Here is a 19,365-nt window from a genome sequence, read left to right on the forward strand (position 1 = left end):
ACACATAGACCTATGCAAAAAATGATAACCTCTGTCATCTTGTTGGTCACGCTGCACCCCTGTGTGTGTTTGAAGAGTCCTGCCCCTGCGGCTGCCGCTTCCAGCCCCGGTACCATTTGTCGTGGAATTACCAGAAATAGTAACAGGGATTTCATTTTCACAAACTCCCGAAGATGTATCACTAATACTGCTACACGCTGTCAGTTCCATATCACAATCACAGTCACCATTATCATTTGAGTTGGGTTACTTGGGGGAGGAGACCAGACAGCGAGGTCATCAGTCTCATCGCATTAGGGAAGGACGGGGAAGGAAGTCGGCTGTGCCTTTCAAAGGAACCATCCCGGCATTTGCTCGGAGCGATTAAGGGAAATCACGGAAAACCTACAAGGTGTATAACTTTGCTTCCGCCGTTTGCCGATAGGTGGCGACAACGGTAAGTAGCGGCCGAATGAAACAGATCGCAGATGTCAGGCAGTTATCTTGGACCTCGGTCAACACAACCTCATTCAAACATTAGTCGATTTGTGTCTGTATCAAAAAGCTATTGTTGATTGAAAAAGTCAGCTTACGAGCCTAATTCCCGTCATTTGCTGGTGGTGTTACTGCTTTGTTTCAGTATGAAGAAAACAGCGGCTGAGTCTCATCGAATGATCTCAAGAACGTATGGTAAGGACGCTATTAGTGGAAGAACGTGTAGTGAGTGGTTTCAACGCTTCGAGAACGGTGATTTTAACGCCGTAAACTGGCGTAGTTTTCGAAGATGCAGAATTGGAGACATTGCTGAGTGAAGACTAGCGTCAAACTCAAGAATTGGCACGATTAGTGGGAGTGACACAGAAAGCCATTTCATAATGTCTCAAGACTATGGGAATGATTCAGAAAGAAGGGCCTTTAGTGCTGTGTAAGCTGAAACCAAGAGACGTTGAATAGCGTTTGTGTGTTTGTGAACAGTTCCTTCAGAGGCAAAAACGGAAGGGATTTCCGCATCGCGTTGTGACCGGGGACGAAAAATTGATTCATTACGATAACCCTAAACACAAGAAATCATGGGGATATCCCGGCCATGCTTCCACGTCGACGGCCAAACCGAATATTCACAGCTCCAAGATCACGCTCTGCATTAGGTGGGACCAGTTCTGCGTCGTGTTCTATGAGGTGTTAAAACCAAGTGAATCAATCACAGGTGCTCGTTATCGAACGAAATTAATGCGTTTGAGCAGAGCATTAAAAGACAAACGGCCGCAAAGAGCGAGAGGCACGATAAAAGGATTTTGCAGCACGATAACGCTCCACCCCCCGTTGCAAAAGAGGGCAAAACGTACTTGGAAACATTAAAATGGGAAGTCCTACCCGATGCGCCTTATTCTCCAGATATTGCTCCCTCTGACTGTCACGTGTTTAGATCAATGGCTCATGGCCTGGCTGACCAACACTTCAGATTTCATGAAGAAGTCACAAATTGAATCGATTCGTGGATCGCTTCAAAAGATGAACAGTTTTTTCGACGAGGGATTCGTACGCTGCCCGAAAGGTGGGAGCCAGTGATGGAAAATACCTTGAATGGTACACGTGTAGCCAATTTGTTTCATTAAAGCCTCAAATGTTGGGGAAAAAACGGCGGAAGCAAAGTTGCACACCTCGTAAATGAGGATGGCGGGACGCGGATTGAACAGTCATCCTGCTAAATGCGAGTCCAGAGTGCTAGACTAGGCACTGCGCCGCCTCGCTCGACCCCACTATCAGTCCAAGTCCTTTTGTATTTCCCTATATACTTACCCATTTTAACGATTTTGACACGCAAGACATGAAGACATAATTCTAAGTACAGGTCTACCGTTCCGACTTCTGATTTCTTCGTTGTTCGTTCAGTTGTCGAAGATGGAAATTCAAATTCAGTATAAGCTACATTACATCCGACATGATTTCACGAGCAAGAATGTCTTGCTGGCTGTTGCACTTTGTGTTTGTTTCAGAGCTGCTAATTAAAGCGTAAAGAACTTGGTCAAGCTGTTATAAGTACTGTCCATTTCCTGAACGTTGTAGGTAGGAGGGATGGGACACACTTCGCAGCAGGTACGTCGCTGGTAACGTATGTGGTTGCGTCAAAAGGTTATATGAAAAGAAACCGTCATCGTATCGTACCCAACCGGCTTCATTTTAAGTTATTTAATACAATAATAATAATAATTAAAGGTTACCGTCTTCAGTTTACATTCTTGACTTAACAAGGGGCATTTTCTTAATGTTCGGACTGTTTAGAAAACAGTAATTTCAACTATGTGGCAACGTGGATTTTAATTCCTACGAATTAGCCGTTTGTTTTAAGATAACCTTTTTACAGTGGTGTATTATAAAAGTGAGGTGCCCATCAATGCCACAAGTGAGTATTTTAATTAGGGCCAAGAAGCAAACCTTCATATTGCTAGTTGGATACGATGAAAACATTTATACAGGATAATAACGCGAAGAAAAACGAACACTACAGTTTTCAATGAGGTATGCTGTGCATACCCACTCGAATTTTGGGGTTTGCTTGAGTGACCGAGCATACCTGCAGTCGGCGCCTTCTGTGTAAATTTATTGCATACTTCTAACGAACAAATAAGAGTCACGATTCTCACATCACTATAGCGACATATTTTGAAACAATTACGTAGAGTACACTGGAGAATCACTAGACCAACGCCGCTATCGTGAGAACACTGCACGTGCCTCGGGTACGACTAGCAGACATAACACGCGACTGCCCGCTGTCACACATGTGCAGATAACGAGGCACTGCGCCAGGAATTTTTCGCTGGCCAAGAACTGTCATTTTGGTAGCACTATAAAAGTACCTTTTGGGTCTGTTGCTGCGAGGGTTAGCCACAAAGTCCACAGTTTCCTTCATTGGAATGTGCCAGCAGAGTACGATTCATCATATCCAGACGGGTGTGTTCTCTCCTCAGTCAGACCACGAGGCCGGACTTTCGAGACTTAGCTGTCCGAAATTTGCGTTTCGAACTCGAGCGAAAATTCTTGGTCGCCTCTCAGCAACTGTCGCACTCTCCTTTCGACTGCGCTTCGTCGGCAGAAATATTACACGGTCGTCGTACGGCGTTCTGCTGTATCTGTTTCACTGTCGACAGCCAATTTCGGACATCAGCTTCACAAGAAAGTCCCGTGCGTGAGGAGCCTCGCCGCTGGGAGCCTGGCGCCGTCGCCCAGACGACTGGGTAGTCGCCAGCCGTGCACAGCAGGTCGGGCAAGCAGCGGCGGCGCCAGCTTCCTGCTACACCCCAGACTGGCAGCCTCGACTCTGCCCGCCCCAGCAGCAGGCGCGTGTCACTTCTGGCGCAGCCTCAGATACAGACTTAATGTACGAGCCGAGAAGTAGCTACGACGCCGTGTAGTACCTGCGGCCCGCCCTTCACTAGGACCCCTCCCGGCCGCCTCGTCCAGTGTTCGGGGTGGGAATCCGACAGCTTGCGAGTGTCGGTGCCTTCCGTCCGATGGGAGCTCGAATTAGACGTCACTCTTTCTTACGGTAGTGTTTCTAGCGCGGTACAGTTGCGAAAGAGCAGTGTGTCTTTCAATTACTTGGCGTATCAGACAAAATCCGAGTGAGATGCTCACACAACTGTGCCATAAATTACGTTCGAAATATGTAATAATCGACACCATTTAGACACTGGCGTCTTTCTGCAAGTTTTTCATATACGTCAGTAAACATCTTTCACACTTTTTTCCATTTTAACTAGAGGTGTATATATAAAGCTAGTCGAAACAGTCCTCCTGAGCAGTAAGTCCGTAAGCTTCGAGTCGAATTAGTTTGTACCATTTCAAAGCTAACACGTCAGTGATAAGACGATTCCACGAGTGTAGCAGGGTCCCGAATTCATCCTTTGGCGACAGCAATGCAAGCAGCGATTTCGGCCCACTGGGAGACACGTCCTCGCTTACGACGCCAATAATACATTCGCTGTCTTTACACGGTCTCGGCATCGAGCATCGAGAAGTACGATAATGTTACTCGTTGCGACTATGAGGTTAAGCTGGGTGCTGTGCTCACTGTGCACTTACATTTGTTTGCTTCAAATGTGGCAACATCTACGTTAGCAGCTACCACCAGTTCGATTGCTCAGTCAGTATTGGGACGAGGGCAGTACGAGCACATTCTGCATTGTTGCCAGATGCATCCGAGATGGCGGCGATGACGTCATTCAAGATGGTGCATTTTGGTGGGAAGTTTGAATTTTGACAGCAAAGTGCCACGCCCCCCCCCCCCCAAGAAAAATGGTGAGAAGTTCAAATTCCAACAGGATAATGCACGACACCAGGGTTATCTCCACTAAGCAAAGAAAATCGAGGAAAGATATGCCACTTGCGCTACCTCTACTAACCTGTCACCCGATCGCCACTTCCTCCTATGAACTGGCGCCAAGTTTCAAGTTTGTCAGTAAACAAAGGTCACTTGGGGTTTCGCTGCTAATCTAAGAAAATGGCGCGAAAGAAAAGGACACTTGTCCTAACCTCAGTCGCCCGACCGCCACTTCCTCCTAAGGATTTGTGGGAAAAGGAGAGAAGTCTTTATTATTTAACCAATTTCGAGCAGTACAGCCATCCAGTTTGTTCACCACGAGGTCCAGAGCCCAGCTGACTTAGTGCACATCTACACTACCAGAGGGCGCTCTCATCTGTGACGTAATCCGAGATGGCGGCATTCAGCTTGTTCACCACGAGATCTGGACTCCAACTGACTTAGTACATATCGCCACCGCCAGAGGGCGCTACTGTGACATCAAGTGATGACGCAAGTACCATTATTCAAGATGGCTGCATACATTTTCTTCGCCACACGGTCTAGGACACAGCCACTGTACGATCCCATTACGTAATGTGAGATCGTCGCTCGCAGTATGTCACCCCTGTAGTCAAGCGCTGAGAGAGGGAGATGCTGCAATGTTTCCTCCCTCGCGCGTTTATAACGGGACATGCGGCGCATGTATAGCCCACGAGTGTGCGAATGCTGGCGTCGCAGCCTCTAGCCCGCACGTTCGTACTGGTGCCACAGGTAGTCTTTTGGAAATATCCTAACGAATGTAACTGAACACACGTGGCACCCACATCGCATATCTAACGTATGAATTACCTAAGTGCTTAATTCCGATTAAATTTTAATGATATTCAATAACTGAATGTACCATTTGAGTATTCAATGATCAAATGAGAAGTTCCACGTTTGCCCACTAGGAGCACAGTGGTCACTCATTCGTGACGTAGCACACCCACCCCCACCCCACCCCTAGAATGCTGCACTCCTATTGGCTACTGCATTAGCGACGTGATTCGACGTCATAGAACCTATATGAACCAAACCACAACCCAACTCGTCCTCACTCTGCTTCTGTACTTGCTTCAGTGCGTTTAACCTTATGATACTTTCTGTTGCACCATAAAGCGATCAGGATCCACCAGGAGCAGCGACAGTGGCAGCAGTAGTAAGTGCTGCCGAGTAGATGAAGATCTGTTACCTGGTAAGTACATTTTCAGTGTTCAAATATTTGTTTTAGCCACAGTCGACTGACTGCTGTGTCCTTTAACTGATTGTATGCGTCATATCTGTTTTGGGCCGCACTCTATACAGAATGCTGCGTCCTTTAACGGATTTTATGTCTGTGTTATGTGTTATATCTGTTTTTGGACTGCACAATATACACAATTCTGCGCCCTTTAACGGCTTTTATGTGTGTTATATCTGTTTTGGACCGCACTCTATACATAATGCTGCATCCTTTAACAGAGTGTTATATCTATTTTTGGACCGCATTCTACCCAGATTGCTGCACCCTTTGATGGATTCTATGTCCGTGTGTGTTTAATGTCTATGTGTTCAATGTCTCTAAGTTATATCTGTTTTTGGACCACACTCTACACAGAATACAGCGTCCTTTAACGGATTTTATGTCTGTGTCATGTATGTCTTTTGGACCGTGGACTGCTGCACCCTTTAATAGAGATAACCGTGTTGTGGGGCATTATCCTGTTGGAATTTGAACTTCATGCCACTTTTCTGAGGGGGGGGGGGGGGCGTGGCACTTTCCCTCCAGAATCCTCCTCCTTCTTGAATGACGTCATCGCCGCCGTCTTGGATACCTCTTCAACAATGCAGAGTGTGCTCGTAACGCCCTTGTCCCAATACTCCAGTCATGCGAATGAGTGACCTTCAATACGTCTTGTCGACATACCCTTTAGCTGCTCTCTCCACTGCAAAAAATCTTCCACGTTAAGTATTTGTGATGATGGATATGAACATAATTGGGCACAAAAATAGACTTATCCTTGTGACTTTTCATGCTTTCCCGACGTATTTGTTCCAAATAAGCTTCTCGGTTTTGTCGCCGGATTATACAGTGTAACTCGCACAATATTTCATCGATGCAACTGCCACCACCACCTGAAGGTGTCGAGCAGTTGCACCGACGAAATATTGTGCGAGTTACACAGTACGATCTGGCAGCAAACCTGAGAAGCGTATTTGCAGATATACCCTTCATTTTTGTTACAGGTGTGATGAAATCAGTAGCCGTAGTGGTTTCTGAAAACCTCAAATATAGCAATAGCAATAGCAATACTTTCCATTGGCGAGTGGAATTACCCATGTGGTAATTCAGTGCAGACCGCATCAGTGTTCCATGCAAGTGCACAGTCACCGTCAGCAGAGCTGCGCAACCAGACAGTTACGGCGAAGAATAGAACTCTGTAATGGCAGCGGGTGTACGTGCGTGTAGGAAGTAACCTCCACAAAATGAATGTATACGTGTTATGTGGGCACTAGACGACAGACTCGGCTGTCTGCCGTCTTTACGAGAAATTATGAATTAGTTTCCTGGAGACAGTGCAGCCAACACTCTAGCCACCATCGGAGGAAACAGGTGCTCACCTGTACAGCACCTGATGCTTACCAGTGGATGGTACTGTACGTGATGCAGCTGTGTCAGTTATTAGCACGTTCACGTTTAAGTACGTTTATGTATCCAGCAATACATAGATGTTTATAATAAAAGAGCAAGTATGTCACATGTGTGTCTATTGAAACCACAGTACACTGGCCCAAATGCATGCATGTTGCCACGGATAAGTGGGCGAACCACTGCAATAATAGGGTGGTTGCAGTAGCAGACTGATCCTATGGTCATGCTGGAAATCTGAGGAAGACGAAGAATGCACTCTTAATTCCCAATGACCTCTTGGCTTTAATTCTAGGAACTTCAGGCTGCAGAAAAATTTTGTCAATCTTAACACAAATGGAGTACATTCGATTCGACTATTCTTCATCTCCAGACATTTACTATATTGGTCTGACTCTATCTGTAACATCATTGTACGATGGTGTGACACGCATGGTGAGTTCTGAAGGGGTATCCATTTATCTACAACACTCCACTGTCACAAATTTGTTCGGCCTATGGATGATACTATCCATTGTGTTGGAGAGGCTGAACAGTGGACTGCTGTGTGTTCAAACTATGTCTTCACGTGTACTGTGCATACAAATGATTTAGAACAGTGTGTCAATACAGGGTCAAAAGAAGAAACTAAAGGAATACCCATCAGTTTGAGATAAATACAAGACAAATTCTGTCCATACAAGGAACAGTTATTCAGGAAATACCGTAATAAAATAATCAGCGCCTTTCGTTGTTGATGTGATCCAGCCTATGTATCATTGCAGAAATATGTGTGTGTGTGTGTGTTCACAAATCTTTGTTGCTTTTCTTATTTAACCACCCCATCATTATATAATGTAAGGTGTACCCATTGCACAGTCAGTATGATGATTGCGCTATAGTGGCTAAATATATTATTATTAGAAGTGTTCATATTTCTATTTACTTATTTACACGTCAAGTTCCGTAGGACGAAATTGATTAGCAAATCTATAATGTCATGGAACGTGTCAATACATGAATAAGCAAAACATATCCTCATGGGCATATTGTCATTAACGGTTTGAACGACTTAGGCAGACTGATCTTGTAGATATGACGGAGTTTACGCATGGGAATAATGGAGTCAAATACATTTTAATGGTTATTGATACATACTCCAAATCTGAGTGGACTTAACTGTTAAAACTAGGGAGAAATGTTATGGAGGTGTCTGAGCATTTGTTGCAGACAGGGATGAATCGATGCCCTCACAACCTCCAAACCGATCACGGTTTTGCAATAGGCATTTCAAAGCCTGGATGCAGTGCTATGGAATACATCACTATTTAACTTTCACACACCTCAAGGCGAGTATCGTGGTGCGTCTGAACACAACAATAAAAGGTCAGACGTGAATGCATTTTAATCTTCGTGGCTCGTACAAAGGGACAAATATCCTCCCAGAAATAACTGCAAGGTATAATTGAACCAACCAGAGCACAATAAAAATGAGAGCAATCGATGTTCGTGATAATAAACTTATTGATGTGATGTACTATAATATTAAAATGCTCGATCCACAAAAACGGAAATTTAAAGTGGGTGACTTGGTAAGTATCTAAAAATTCAGGACACCATTTGAGAAATCATACCTACCAGTCTAGTCAAGTGAGGTACCCATAGTTTCCATAGGGCATAAAATAAATCCCGGAACTTACATGGTAAACGATAGCAGTGGCACTGAAATTTCAGGATGCTTTTACACTGAGGAAATGCTTGTCATGTGACGTTAAGGGTATAGAGCCCGAGTTAAATGGCTTGTTTTTCCTGCAACACAAAACACCTGGATTGACGCTCGCATTTTGCTATACAATGCAATATACAGAACACAACCACCACGGTAGACGCATTATAGAAGTTTGTGGCATTCTCGACACAGTTTCCATCAAATTGCGCATTCCGGGGTATAATTACTGTGGACCTGGTACAAGTTTTATTGTTGTGTTCAGAAGTACCACGATACTCGCCTTGAGGTGGATGAATGTTTATTAGTCATGTACTCCATACCACTGCTCATCGTGGTAAGAGGTTAACTTGCTCGACGAGGGATGTTTGCAACAAGACATTGCATATGTAAAAAAGTCAAGATTTCCCTGCAAGTCATTCCGCAGATCGAATTTTGGCTGATAAATCCAAGGCAATACGTGTGAGAAAGGATATTGGTAGAGGACAGCGCATTGCAGCATTTGTAGTTGATTAAACCATTGTGGAGGAAAAACAGTCCCCCATTCGGATCTCCAGGCGGGGACTACTCAGGAGGACATCGCTATCAGGATAAACAAAACTGACGTTTTACAGATCGGAGCGCGGAATGTCAGATGCCTTGGATAGAAAATTTAAAAAGGGAAATGGATAGACTGCAGTTACATATAGTGGGAATTGGTGAAGTTCGGTGGAAGGAGGAACAAGACTTCTGGTCAGGTGAATACAGGGTTATAATTACAAAATCAAATAGGGGTAATGCAGGATTAGGTTTAATAATGAATAAAACAATAGGAGCGCGGGTAAACTAACACAAACAGCTTAGTGAACTCATTATTGTAGCCAAGGTAGACACTAAGCCCACACCTACCATAGTAGTACAAGTTTATATGCCAACTAGATCCACAGATGACGAAGAGATTGAAGAAATGTATGATGACATAAAAGAAATTATTCAGGTAATGAAGAGAGACGAAAATTTAATGGCAATGGGGGACTGGAATTCGATAGTAGGAAAAGGAAGGGAAGGAAAAGTAGTAAGTGAATATGGATTGGGGGTAAGGAATGAAAGAGGAAGCCGCCTGGTAGACTTTTGCACAGAACATAGCTTATTCATACCTAGCACTTGGTTTAAGAATTATGAAAGAAGGCTGTATACGTGGAAGAGGCCTGGAGACGCTGGAAGGTTTCAGATATTAGATAATGGTAAGACAGAGATTTAGGTTTGAAATTGTAAGGCATTTCCAGGGGCAGATGTGGTCTCTGACCACAATCTATTGGTTATGAACCTTAGATTAAAACTGAAGAAACTGCAAAAAGGTGGAAATTTAAGGAGATGGGACCCGGATAAACTGACTAAACCAGAGGTTGTAGATAGTCTCAGAGAGAGCATTAGGGAACGATTGACAAGAACTGGGGAGGAGATAGAGTAGAAGAAGAGTGGGTTTTGAGAGATGAAGTAGTGAAGGCAGCAGAGGATCAAGTAGGTAAAAAGACGAGAGCCAGCAGAAATCCTCGGGTAACAGAAGGGATACTGAATTTAATTGATGAAAGGAGAAAATATAAAAGTGCAGCAAATGAAGCAGGCAAAAAGGAAAGAAACATCTCAAAAATGAGATCCACAGGAAGTGCAAAATTGCTAAACAGGGATGGCTAGACGAAAAATGTAAGGATGTAGAGGCATATCTCACTAGGGGTAAGATAGATACTGCCTACAGGAAAACTAAAGGGACTTTTGGAGAAAAAACAACCATCTGTATGAATATCATGGGCTCGGTTGGAATACCAGTCCTAAGCAAAGAACGGAAGGCAGAAAGGTGGAACGATGATATAGAGGGTCCATACAAGGGCGATGTACTTGACGGCGATATTATGGAAATGGAAGAGGATGTAGATGAAGATGAAATGGGAGATATGATACTGCGTGAAGAGTTTGACAGAGCACTGAAAGACCTGAGTCGAAACAAGGCCCCAGCAGTACACAACATTCCATTAGAACAACTGATAGCCTTCAGAGATCCAGTCCTGACAAAACTCTGCCCTCTGGTGAGCAAGATGATGAGACAGTCGAAACACCCTCTGGCTTCAAGAAGAATATAATAATTCCAATCCCAAAGAAAGCAGGTGTAGACAGATGTGAAAATTACTGAACAATCAGTTTAACCAGTCACAGCTGCAAAATACTAACGCTAATTCATTACAGAAGAATGGAAAAACTGGTAGAAGCCGACCTTGCAGAAAATCAGTTTGGATTCCGTATAAATGTTGGTACACGTGAGGCAATACTAAGCCTACGACTTATGTTAGAAGACAGATTAAGGTAGGCAAACCTATGTTTCTTGCATTTTTAGACTTAGAGAAAGTTTTTGACAATGTTCACTGGAGTACTTTCTTTCAAATTCTGAAGGTGACAGTGGTAAAATACAGGGAGCGAAAAGCTATTTACAATTTGTACAGAAAACAGATGACAGTTATAAGACTCGAGGGGCATGAAGGGGAAGCAGTGGTTGAGAAGGGAGTGAGACAGGGCTGTAGCCTATTCCCGATGTTATTCAACCTGTACATTGAGCAAGCTCTAAAGGGAACAAAAGAAAAATTTGGTGTAGGGATTAAAAGCCTTGGCGAAGATATAAAACTTTGAGGTTTACTGATGACATTGTAATTCTGTCAGAGACAGCAAAGGACCTGGAAGAGCAGTTGAACGGAATGGACAGTGTCTTGAAGGGAGGATGTAAGATTAACATCAACAAAAAAACTGGGATAATGGAAAGTAGTCGAATTAAATCAGTTGATGCTGAGGGAATTAGATTAGGAAATGAGACACTTAAAGTAATAGATGAGTTTTGGTATTTGGGGAACAAAATAACTGATGATGGTCGAAGTACAGAGGATATAAAATAAGATTGTCAATGGCAAAGAAAGAGTTTCTGATGAAAAGAAATTTGTTAACATCGAGTATAGATTTAAGCGTCAGGAAGACTTTTCTGAAAATATTTGTATGGAGTGTAGCCATGTATGGAAGTGAAACATGGACGATAAATAGTTTAGACAAGAGGAGAATAGAAGCTTTCGATATGTGGTGCTACAGAAGAATGCTGAAGATTAGATGGATAGATCGCGTCACTAATGGGAGGTACTGAATGGAATTGGGGAGAAGAGATATTTGTGGCACAACTTGACTAGAAAAAGGGATCTGTTGGTAAGTCATTTTCTGAGGCATGAAACCAGTTTCTGGACTGAAGACCACAACAACAAAACCATGCAAAGTAAAGTTCAGTTGGGTTTGGGTGTCAGTTTCAATCAAGTTAGGAATGTTGCATGGCGTGAACTGAAAAAGAAGGAAAATAAGCTGAAGACAATGATATTTAAAAATTGTATGCTGACAGCGATGTACGCAGCTAAGAGTGCCCTGAAGCATGAAGGAGCGGTTAAAGCTCCGAAGGTTCAGCTGGTGCTCAAGACATCAGGTGAGATTATGCCCCTTCCTCATTGCAAAAAATGTCTCTGAGGACTACGGGACCTAACTTCTGAGGTCATCAATCCCCTAGAACTTAGAACTACTTAAACCTAACTAACCTGAGGATATCACACACATACATGTCCGAGGCAGGATTCGAACCTGCGACCGTAGCGGTAGCGCGGTTCCAGACTGTAGCGTCTAGAACCGCTCGGCCACTTCGGCCAGCTCCGCAATGCAGCTCTCGCAGGTCTCTCAGTGATGGATTCGCAGGTTGGTGGTGCTGCAGGACAGTGAAGAACACAAAGAACTCACAGGAACAGCTACAGGAAGCAAGAAGACATAACCGCATGATGGAAGCAGAAGCCATAGGATAATGATACCTGATACCATACAGGAAAGGACTAGGTCTCTTCATCAATAAAAAAAAAAGGCGTATTTGGATCCTACCGGGTAGACCGCTTACAAATACAGATATGCTCCATTTTGTTAGGAAAAGATTCAGCATTCCGAGGTTTCGTTGTGTGTTTATGCAAGATTCGTTACCGAAGACTATGTTGAAATCCAGAGAATGTGGAATTATGGATTTAGATGTTGCTGGGGAGCCAGGAACCCACTTGATGGCGTATGTTAATAAAAATACAAATAACGTACGGCACACAATTCTGACTCATTTGGAGGCCTGCAACGACCAGAAGAGTTACAACAATATTTCACCGACAGAAGTCATGCACTCTAGCATTTTCATCGGTAATAAGACTTCAGAAATCACCTCTGTGGGTATCTGTGCATCATGTGCCTCCTAACGTTTATGTAGAAGCATATATAACGAGGTGCATTAAGCACCCACTCGTCAGATGAGGTTCAGATGTAATGTCTGACTTTAAAAAAACGATAGTCAGTATTAAGCGCAAATTACTTCCCACCGACTGATTTAAATAACGGGAAGTGGAGTATTGCGCTGATTAGACTGGAGACTTACAACAGAATTACGAATATCATCTGGAAATTAATGGTGGAAAAGAATTTGTGGAAACAGGACCCAATGCATACGATACTGGCGATTTCAATGACGTTTTAAAACAGTCTGGATAAGGGATTGCGCTACATGCAAACATTAACACACTTAAAACTGACATAAAGACAGTGGGTGCAACCATTGACTTTCGCCACAAAGGATCAATAGCACGGCTACTGCATTTCACAGAAGAACAGGTTTTGAAGAAGGATCTAATAAATTGTACAGATCTGATCAGTCAGTGGATATACTTCCTGTCAATACAATCCGTGTCGAGTGTACAATTGCAACAAATTCTTATCTCAAGAAGAGATTGATTCATACCATTTACGGATTCTTCCCATTAGTGGAGACGGGGTATAAGATTATTGAGACGCCTACCAACCCTATTTGCTTCCCAGTAACAGTTCAGCCACTGGACTATCTGGAACTGCGTGTTGTGGATCAGGATGCTCAACTTGTCGACTTTCGTGGCGAGGTAATCATTGTACGGCTTCAGCTATACCGGGTCCATCAATGACCTTGAACGTGTAGAGAGCCAGTTAGGGGATCACAGCAGCCCTGTGTCGTCAACGAAGGCAGGATTGGTGTGAGGCGTGTACTACCAAAGTGCACAAAGTGCACCACGGTACTTCACAACAGGCAGCAAGATGATAACATGAGCAAACTGTCAGTTTCTTAAATCAGTAGGTCTGAAGTCGCGCAGTGACGTCGTTCGGTATAACTAGCCCAGTGGAGTATTATGAGTGTGTATAAGCCGAGAATACTTCTCACACAAACCTCACGCATCAGTGAAATTTAACAAGAACGGTGAAATTGGGATTGTCATCCAACACCAAGATACTTTAACCCTCCCGTGCAAGAGTTTCATATGTCTCGATGGATCATTTACGAAAAGCGATGATACTGCTACAGTGGCATCTAACCTTAGACGTAATGCTTTAGCGTTCCTGTTTCATAAGATACGATATGAACTTAATGGGATCGAGATTGACCCTACACACAATGTAGGCACAAGGTTAACTCTTAAAACATATGCCTCTTCTTCTCCCTCTGATTTGAACGATTTAGAAAATGCTGGATGTTCATAGACGAGTCAGTGTAAGAGTGCAAGACATTTACTGCATGTATATCTTCAAAATTGCTTAGCGGATTCTTTGAGGACATGGGGTGAATTATGCTGAATGCTTAATAGTAACTTATTCTGGTACAGAGTGCAACAGATAACAACTCATACATTCGAGGGGCTCAAGAGGAGAATGACAATATCGTCAGTAAAATAATATGGGAAATGCCACACATCACTGTACCAGATGAGCAGCGTTTGCACCTTTTAAAAGTTCTGAGCGCTGTTGTACTTCTACCGTTATCTTTCCGTTCATGGGAGGTTTTCGAGTACCCAGCGCGACCGACTGGAAGCAGACCAATGTGGTTCTTTAAAACTTGTGCTCAACTGCAGATAGCCAGGTTCATCGTACTTGCGTTTGAGACCAACAGAAGAGATAATACAGCAAATGTGTGTGTGTTGGAGTTATGGGCGCTCAGCGTCGGGGTCATCAGCGCCCAGACACACATTAAAGGGAACGACTGTCGAGAGACCTAATAAAATTGGAATACGCACGCAAAGAAAGCAGGAATAGAAGGAAAATGCGACATAACGAAGTAGAACGTAAGGAAAGGGAAAACGTAGCAACAAGAATGCCACAGTAAAGTGTCATTGGCTGGCCACTTACATGAAATATGGGCGAGCTTGTCACACAGTGAGCAAATTAAGAACCTCTCCCCAAAATCTCTGTAAAAAAAATTAACATGGTACAGAACTTTAAAACTTTAACCACATTCGTTCGAGTGTTGCCTAAAAGAGATGGCAGGTCCGTTGGCAAGTCAGCCGCGGCCCACTGGTCAGAAAATAAACGCAATTCAATAAAACGTGTCGCACAGTGACCGCCGGAGTAGGAAGCTATGCGTCATAGGGCTGTGGCCTATCCGAAGCCGAGTAAGGGGAACCTCGTCCCGTTGACGGGGCTGAAAGGCAGTACGCCACACACGCGTTGTGGGCTTGACTATACGGCGCTTATTGTCAGTCACTTCCATCCACTCATCCTCCCACCGACGCATGACTCGTGAGCTCAACAGCGAGGTGAGTGCGTGCAGGGGTATAACACACTGAGATACCTGCGGATCGAGACACGCCTCCTTGGCTGCGAGATCTGCCCTTTCATTCCCAGCAATGCCGACATGACCCGGAACCCAGCAGAAAGCCACCACCTTCCCCAATCTCTGTAGGTGGAGGAGGGCATCCTGGATGGTTGCAAAGAATGAAGGGCACTTAGTGAATCGGAACAGACAAGAAATTTAGGACAGGAAGAATGTCTCATCTGCTCCAGTCCCCGCAAGATCGCAGACAATTCTGCATCAAAGACAGTAAAAGTCTGAGGGAGTCGGACCTTGAGGACACAATCCGGAAAAACAACAGAGCAACCAACGGAATCCCCTTGTTTCGACCCATCCGTAAAAACAGCTACATAGTCGTGGTGCTCAGATAAAATGAAAGAGAATGCTGCATTAAAAATGGTGGCAGGAGTGCAATCCCTCTTGTACTGCAATAAATCTAAAATCACTCCGGGCCTCTTCAGTAACCAGAGTGGCAGGCGGTTAAAACCCAGGATTTGGGGTTGTACAGACTCCACACCGAGGGACTCTAGCACACGTTGCACACGGATCCCAAACGGCAACGTAGCCCGGGGACGGTGGGAAAAAAGGCTGTCCAGAGGTGGATGGGCAACAAGATGGTGAGTAGGCGAGCTGGGAGCTGCAAGAAACTTACAAGCCTGGCGCACCAGCAGGAGCTGCCGCCGGATGGTAAGTGGCGGTTCCCCAGCCTCAGCACAGAGGCTGGGTATGGGACTGGTCCGATAAGCACCCGTGGCCAGTCGAATCCCAGCATGGTGGACAGCGTCAAGGATTTGCAAATAAGATGGCCTCGCTGACCCATACACTGTGCACCCATAGTCCAGCCATGAATGCACAAAAGCTCGATAAAACTGAAGGAGACGCGCCCTGTCTGCTCCCCAAGACCTGTGGCTGAGGCACTTGAGGATGTTCAGTGCCTTCAGGATTCTGGCTTTCAAGTCGCGTAGGTGTGGCAGCCATGACAACCTGGAGTCAAGAATTAGGCCCAGAAACCGCACTGTGTCTCTAAAATGTAGGACAGTATCCTCCATATGCAAGGCAGGCAAAGTAAAAAGAGGACGAGATCGATTAAAATGAACACAAACACACTTATCGGAAGAAAACCGAAAACCAGTCTTTGTAGCCCACTCCTTTAACTACCGCACTGTTGTCTGCAACTGACGGCTCACGGTTGCAACACTGGAGGAGGAACAGAAAACAGCAAAGTCGTCCACAAATAAGGAGCACTGTACTGGACTCCTCACTGTAGACGTTATACTGTTGATGGCTATGGCAAAGAGGGTAACGCTTAAAACACTGCCCTGGGGTACACCGTTCTCTTGCTCAAAGCGATCAGACAGTGTGTTACCAACGCGGGTCCGAAAAACGCTGAGATAGGAAAGACCGAATGAAAATCGGGAGGCGGCCACGAAAGCCCCATTGATGCAGTTGTGAAAGAATACAGTGTCTCCAAGTAGCATCATATACCTTACTGACATCAAAGAAGATACCGATACAGTAATGCTGACGGAGGAATGTCTGCTGAATAGCCGCCTCTAGGAGGGTCAGGTTGTCGACTGTGGACCGAAATTTTCGGAATCCATACTGAGAGCGGCTAAGGAGCTGTCTGGTTTCTAACAGCCAGACCAGACGACGTTTAACTATCCATTCCAGGGTCTTTCCGACACAGATCGTCAAGGCGATACTCCGATAACTATTGGGACATATGTGGTCCTTTCCTGGTTTGAAGAGAGGGATGAGAATTTCCTCCCTCTACGAGGTGGGGAACACTCTTGTCTGCCAGATGAGATTAAAACATTCGAGGAGGATTTCCTGTGACGCCGCTTGCAGATGACGAAGCATGGAGTACCGGACGCGGTCGTGACCTGGTGCAGTATCAGAAGTCTCAGTAAGTGCTAATTCAAGTTCACACATGGAGAAATGTGAGTTGTAGGCCTCAGAACTGTTCGACTGAAAGTCCAAGTTTGCTCTCTGGACAGTCGCACAGCAGCGACAAAACGCTGGATCCTGATTTGCAGTGGCAGTACTTTGTGCAAAATGCTCTGTCAGCGCCTGAGCAATGGCTGTGGGTGTCGTTTGGAGGCATCCGTGGTTCAGGACCGCAGCTATTGCCAAACGGCTGCGTTTACTGGAAATCCTCCGGATGGCTTCCCATACTTTTGCGGAACAAGTGGAACGGTTGATGGAGTCCAGGAACTCCTGCCATGACCTTTTCTTGCTCTCCTTAATGACACGGCGTGCCCTGGCTCTCGCGATTCGAAAGGCGGTAAGATTAGCCGCTGTTGGGTGGCATTTATATCGTCGAAGAGCCGCACGCCTGTCCCGGATGGCTGAACAGCACTCATCTGTCCACCAAGGCACAAGGCGCCGCTTGAGAGGGCCAGAAGACTTTGGTATGGACAGGTCAGCAGCATGATGGATCACAAGTGTGATGTGATCCACCCATTCCTGTACGCTGTTGTGGCGTTCAAATACAGCCAACCGACTGAACAGTGGTCAGTTAGCCCTGCCAATCATCCACAATGGCAGCCTCTGCCCCAGCAGTACACCATCCAGGAGATGAATGCGACTGGGGAAGTGATTGCTGGAATGAAGGTCGTCAATGACCTCCAAGTGAACAGAGTTGGTGAGGGTTGGAGAGCAGAAAGATAGGTTAATGGCTGAGAATGACCCAGTAGCAGCAGAGAAATGAATCGGAGTACCAGTGTTGAGGATGCACAACATTTGAGATGTTAGGAGGCTCTCCAAAACTCGACCTCGAGCGCAAAGAGAAGTGGGGCCCCACAGGACATGATGGACATTGAAGTCGCCCAGGAGGAGAAATGGGTGAGGGAATTGTACAATAAGATCTATGAGAGCCTCTAAGTTCACTGCATCCAGAGGAGGTAAATAAAGGGAGCAAACGGTAAGCCTCCAACGTGAATCAATTTCAACTACAACTGTTTGCAGGTCAGTATCCAAGGGGAGAGCAGAGGAGTGGTGGTCATTATTGACAAACATGGCGACTCCGCCTTTGTCCCTTTCCCCAGTCAGGTCATCCTTGCAATATAACGTATAGCCCCTTAGTACAGGAGCATCAGATGGTTTTAAATGCGTTTCCTGTAAACATAAGCACACGGGGCGTTACCATGCTAGGAGGTTCAGTTCCTCCATATGTGCCCGGAATCCATTCATGTTCCACTGTATAATGGGAGCCATCTATCAGGGTGGGAGTACTTTCAGCCTCGCTTTCTGTCAGGGAGGAGAGCCCACAACAGGTGGAGGCTCAGTTTCGGGGCGAGATGATTGCCCCAATCTGACATCAACCTCTAGCGCCTCTGAAGAGGAGTCGAGAGAGACATCAGAGAGAATGACATCAACATCAGCAGACTGTATAACTTCAGTCTCCTTCAGTGGGCGAGTCTTTGGCTTTGGCTCAAATTTTTTGGCCTGAGGTGGCATTCGAGCCAAAACCTCAGAAGCAGTAGGGGGTGTAGCAGCTTTGGGCAGTGCACAATACTGGACCCAGGAAGGGGCGAAGGGGCAGGAAGGTCCATGATGTCTGCTACCGTGGTCTGGTCAGAAGGCTGGGGGGGGGGGGGGGGGAGCAGCAAGCTTCACAGGAACAGCAGCAGCACACGTACATGGACAAACGCAGGTGCTAGTGCTGACAGTAGGAACCCCCGTTTGTGTACTGGCATCAGTTTCCAAGACTGGCTGTTTCAGAATGGAAGAAAAGGAGGCAGCGAACGTGGGCGGCTGCATGGACTTGTATATTTTCTTTGCTCACCATACGGGATGCGTTTTGTGGTTTTAAGTTCCTGGATCTTCCGTTCCTCAAGGAAAACTCTGCATTCCCTACTCCACACAGGGTGATCCCCAGAGCAGTTGACACACTTGGGAGGAAAGGAGAACTCCCTCATGGGCGGCTTTACTACATTTCCCGCAAATAGCTCCCCTCTACAGCTGAGAGTAGTGTGTCTAAAGTGTTGGCATTTAAAACACCGCATGCGATTGGGGTAATAAGGTTCCATTTCGCAAGC

The sequence above is a fragment of the Schistocerca gregaria genome, chromosome 1, assembly GCF_023897955.1.
Source record: "Schistocerca gregaria isolate iqSchGreg1 chromosome 1, iqSchGreg1.2, whole genome shotgun sequence".
In the NCBI taxonomy this organism is placed as follows: Eukaryota; Metazoa; Arthropoda; class Insecta; order Orthoptera; family Acrididae; genus Schistocerca; species Schistocerca gregaria.